The sequence below is a fragment of the Pistacia vera genome, unplaced genomic scaffold (assembly GCF_008641045.1).
Source record: "Pistacia vera cultivar Batoury unplaced genomic scaffold, PisVer_v2 Contig1004, whole genome shotgun sequence".
Lineage (NCBI taxonomy): Eukaryota > Viridiplantae > Streptophyta > Magnoliopsida > Sapindales > Anacardiaceae > Pistacia > Pistacia vera.
Window position 1 is genome coordinate 362736 of NW_022195033.1, and position 6000 is coordinate 368735.

Sequence of the window (6000 nt, forward strand, 5' to 3'; positions counted from 1 at the left end):
TGAAACGGAGAACTTTATCTAACAGTTGGAACTCTGATATCTTGCCTTCATGCACTTATTGAATTATTTTTTGACACCACTCATCGGCTACTTACTTTTCTTTAATTTCTTCCAGTAAGGTAGACTGAACCTCTAACCTGGCAATCCTACCTAGTATGACCTCAATCTACTCTTTCCAAAACTCTTTTATTAATTCTTTCTGTCTTGTAAGTTGGGACAAATAAGTTTTTCTGCTCAAAGCGTTGACTACTACATTGGCTTTCCTCGGCTGATACTTAATCTCACATTCATAATCTTTAACCAACTCTAACCATCTTCTTTGTCTCATATTCAGCTCCCTTTGAGTAAAGAAGTACTTCAAACTCTTATGATCGGTGTAGATATTACTCTTGGCACCATAAAGGTAATGCCTCCAAATCTTCAACGCAAAGACCACATTTGCCAATTCTAAATCATGCGTAGGGTATCTTGTCTCGTACTCTTTCAATTGCCAAGAAGCATAAGCTATCACCTTACCTAACTGCATTAACACAGCACCAAGTCCCTGCAATGAGGCATTTGTATAAATATCATAATCTACACTCTTCTGTGGTAACACTAATATAAGAGTTGTCGTTAATCTTTTCTTCAACTCTTGAAAACTCTCTTCGTAGGCAACTGACCATATAAAAGGAGTTCTCTGCTTGGTAAGAGCTGTCACTGACTTAGCCAACTAGGCAAACCCTGCTACAAAACGCCGATAGTAGCCTACTAGCCCCAAGAAGCTTCTGACCTCTTTCACTATCTTCGGTCTTTGCCATTCAAGGATTGCCTTTACTTTACTAGGATCCACTGATATCCCATCTTTAGAAACAGGATGGCCTAGAAATATCACTTGGTCTAGCCAAAACTTACACTTGGAAAACTTAGCATACAGCTTCTTTTCCCTCAATCGTTGTAGCACAAATCTTAAATGTTCCTCATCCTCTTCTCTTGACTTAGAATAAACCGGGATGTCATCAATGAATACCACTATGAACTGATCTAGACAATCATGAAACACTTGGTTCATCAAGCCCATAAAGACTGCTGGGGCATTGGTCAACCCAAAAGGCATCACCACAAATTCATAATGCCCGTATGTTGTTCGGAAAGCAGTCTTAGCTATATCTTGTTCCACCACTTTTACTTGATGATAACCCGACCTCAAATTGATCTTTGAAAATACTATAACTCCTTTCAATTGATCAAATAAATCATCTATTCGAGGTAACAGGTACTTATTCTTCACTGTCACTTTATTCAACTTTCTGTAATCTATACACATCCGTAATGATCCATCTTTCTTCTTTACAAAAAATATTAGAGCTCCATAAGGAGAATGACACGGTCGGATAAAACCTTTATCTAGGAGCTCTTGAAGTTGCTTCTTTAATTCCTGAAGCTTGGCTGGGGCCATTCAGTAAGGGGATTTAGAAATTAGTGCGGTCCTTGGTGCCAGTTCAATACTAAACTCTACTTCTCTTTACGGAGGCAAACCTGATAACTTGTAACACCTACTGAAAACTAGTACAATGCATGCAATTAACAATGGAAAATTGGGCCCAAAATGTTTCTTTTCATTACAATTCACATGGTCTTTATACACAAAGGTTACGGTTTACAAGTGCATTTTAAAACAAATATGGGAACGTGTAGCTATGCTCCTCCGCGCCGACGCCCCTCCAACCGCATCATCACCTAGAACCTGCATCCACAAAGGAAAATAACGGGGTGACACAAATAATGCTCAGTAAGTAAAACTCTCTAACTGTCTGTCCCCGTTGGTGACTCTTAATTCTTTCCTTTTCTAATTCTGTTTCTATTTCTTTTCTAATAACATCATGGCCTCATCTTACCGAGTACGGTCGGATGGCGTTCACACAGCACCATCTCACTTTCTATGCTATCGGGTGAATTCACACAGTACCAACCCTTTCTTAGTGACTCCCGAGGGAGGATCACAAAGCCCCACTCGGTTCCTCCTAACTATCGGTGAGATCACCTAGCACCTACCCGTTCCTCATGAATTTTGGTAATGATCACCAAGCATTTCCCATCTCTAGTCACTATCGGGTGATGATCACAAAGCACAACCCCCCTCTACTACCGTTGGAGATGATCACAAAGCATCAACCTACATATCTCTTACTAATCGGTTAGTGGTCACAAGCATCTACCCATTCCTATTCTCATTGGGTGACATCACTAAGCATCGACCCATCTCTCCAAGGCTATTCGGATGTGATCACAAAGCATCAATCCGATTCCCATAACGGTCGGGTGATGATCACAAAGCATCATCCCAACTATACTACTCTTCTAACTCATTCTATTGTAGCATTTTCAATGCTCTCTACCCTTAGGGTAATTTTACTCACTAAGCTCCCTACTCATAGGGTTTTCTATCACACAAGTTCCCTACTCTTTCTAGGTCACTTTTCAATGCATATAACAATGCACATGGATGATTCATCTCTACGCCACTTGTGAATGCCAACATGCAATGTTGCAAGAATTAAGGTTCATTTCTCACCTCAAACCTCTATTGGGCATTTCATCAACAAACTCATGTGCACTATAAACTCTATCATAGCCATGAATCTAAAACTTTTCTAACCATCCAAAATGGGAAAAACCCCTTCACAAAGCCATAATAACCTGTCAAATAAACACTTCCAAAAAGTTCATACACCCCCTTCATCCATCTCAACTACCTTGCCAATCCAACAACCCATTCTCATTTTACAAGGTATTAACATTCACAAGCATAGAAATCTCTATTCATACATCCATACATGGCATATCACATGTATTTCACATACATGCATCATTACTATTAAACCCTAATCAAGAAATTTCATAAATCTCAACTTGGGTTGGGTTTTACTTACTTGCTATGTAGAGACTTCACAAATTCTTCCTTTCACTTGCTAGCTTGACTTTTCCTCTAATCTTAACCAAAAGAGGAAAACCCTCAATATCAATATGGGTTAACTCCCAAATCACACAACTTAAGTAAGATTCTTACCTTAGAAGCCTTAGGTTGCTTTTTTCCACCCCAAGTCACTTCAAAATCCCTTGGAATCCTTGATCAAGAGAGAAGAAAGTTGAGAGAAGAAGAATGGAGTGCTGCGTTTGAGGAGAAGAATGAGGGGTTTGTTAATTCTAATCCCTTTTAATGAAATGTATAACAAAGCATTCCCATATTGCCCTTACTCTTCTTTGGGAATTCCATCTATATCCTTTGATTCATTACAAACTCACCCCTATATCAACACATTCTCCATGAAAAATCCTTACAATTAACTCCCCACTTTTCCTGCTAAAAAGGGTAGAAAGGTCAAAATGTCCTTAGGGAAGAAAATGTCTAAAACTCAACCAACATTTTATTCGGCCTGTCGCCGCGGCGAAGAAACCTTGTCCGCCGCGGCGAAACTGTCCAGAAGTTTCCACCTTGGTTCAACCCTACTTCGCCGCGCGCAGATTCTTCTTCGCCCCGGCGAAGCTTGGTCACTCAAATTCTTCTATTTTCACCCAAAATTCAGGGCACAATCAAATAACACTCAAACAAACAATATAACAACAACCAACTCGATTAAGGGCGAAAGAGGAAACATAACAACGTACCTCAAGTGGGGCGTTACAATTTCCCCCCCCTTAAAAGAATTTCGTCCCAGAATTCAAACAAATAACTCTGGGAAACGATTCTGCATGTCCCGTTCTACTTCCCAAGTGGCTTCTTCCACTTTGTGATTCCTCCACAGGATCTCACTAGCGGAACACTCTTGTTCCGAAGCTCTTTAACCCTTCGGTCTAAAATCTAATTGGACGTTCTTCATATACTAAATTCTCTGCTACTTCAACTTCTTCTAAGCTCAGGATGTGGGAATCACTTACATACTTCTGTAGCATCGGACATGGAAGACATCGTGCACCCTTTCCATGCTAGGTGGTAGTGCCAATCTATAGCCACTTTTCCACTCGTTGCAAGATCTCAAAAGGACCTACATACCTCGGTGCTAACTTCCCTTTGGTTCCAAAGCGCATGACTCGCTTGTAAGGGGAAACTTTCAGAAACACTTTGTCACCCACTGGAATTCTATCTCTTTCCTCTTCAAATCGGCATAACTCTTCTGTCGATCTTGGGCTTGTTTCATTCTATTTCTGATTAACCTCACTCATCTACTAGTTTCTGAGTCATCTCTGGCCCAAGAGCGGTCCTCACTCATCTCTCTCTCCAACTTCATCCCAATGAAGCGGAGACCTACACCGCTACCATACAAAGCCTCGTAAGGCGCCATCTAATTGTAGACTGATAACTGTTGTTGTAGGCAAATTCCACTAAGGGTAACATCTCGTGCCAGGATATCTATAATCCATGCAACAGGCTCTTAACTATCCTCGAGCACCTGATTCGTTCTCTAGGTTTGGCCATCTGTCTGAGGTGATAGGCGGTACTAAGGCTAAACGGTACCCAAACTCCTCTGTAAACTTGTCCAGAAGCTAAACAAATCGGGAATCTCTATCTGATACTATAGTCTTGGGCCACCATGCAATCTGACTATCCTTGAGGTAAAACTGAGCCAACTGATCTGTAGTGGTACTTTCCTTTACTAGGAGAAAATGGCTGACTTGGTTAACCTATCCACAATCACCCATATCGCATTACATCCTTTCTGCACTCTGGGAGACCCGTGATAAAATCCATTGAAATCTCTCCCATTCCATTCTGGAACACTCAATGGCTGAAGCAACCCTGACGGCCGTTGATGTTCTGCTTTCACCTGCTGACAAGTTAGACATTTAGCCACAAACTCGGCTGTCTTTCTTCATACCTGACCACCAATAGCCTTTCTTGATGTCCTGACCATCTTGGTTGCTCCCGTATGAGCGTGTACGTTGTGTCATGAGCCTCTATGAGGATTTTCCGTTTCAACTCCTCATTTGGGGGAATGCACCACCGATTTCTGAAAAGAGGACACCATCTCTCACAAAGAACTCTGATGTCTTGCCCTCGTGCACTTGCTGCAATACTTTCTGACACCTCCATCCCATTTGCTTTTCCTAATTTCCTCTAGTAAAGAGGACTGTACACACGCTGGCAATCTTCCGGAACCACCTCAATCTGTTCCTTAGACAATTCTTCTATTAACTCTTTCTGCCTGGTGAGCCGGAAGACATGGGCCTTTCTACTTAAAGCATCGGCTACTACATTGGCTTTCCCCGGTTGGTACTTGATCTCACAATCATAATCCTTGACCAGCTCTAACCACCTTCTCTGCCTCATATTCAACTCCTTTTGAGTGAAGAAGTACTTTAGACTCTTATGGTCGTGTAGATATTACTCTTCACACAATAAGGTAATGCCTCCATATCTTTAAGGCAAAGACCACAGCTGCAACTCTAGTCATGCGTAGGGTATCTGGTCTCGTACTCTTTCAATTGACAGAAGCATAACTATAACCCTACCTAACTGCATTAACCCCGCACCAGTCCCTGCAAAGAGCATCGGTATAGTGTCATAATCTACCACCTCCTGCGGTAACACTAATACAGGACTGAGGTTAACCTTTTCTTCAACCTTGAAAGCTTTCTTCACATGCTGCTGACCAAACAAAAGGTTTTCTGCTTGGTAAGAGCGTCACGGTTTAGCCAACTGGGCGAATCCTGTTACAAATCGCCGGTAGTACCTGCTAAGCCTAAGAAACTCCTGATTTCTTTCACTGTTCTCGCTTCTGCCATTCTAGGATGGCCTGCACTTTACTCGATCTACCGAAATCCCTTCCTTCGACACGGTATGACCCAGGAATAATACTTGTCCAGCCAAAACTCAACTTGGAAAATTTAGCACACACTTCTTTTCTCTCAGTCGTTGAAACACTATACTACGTGTTTCCATGCTCTTCTCTGGACTTTGGGTAAATCAGAATGCGTCGTATGAAGACAATAAACTGATCCAAGTTACTCATGAAATACCCT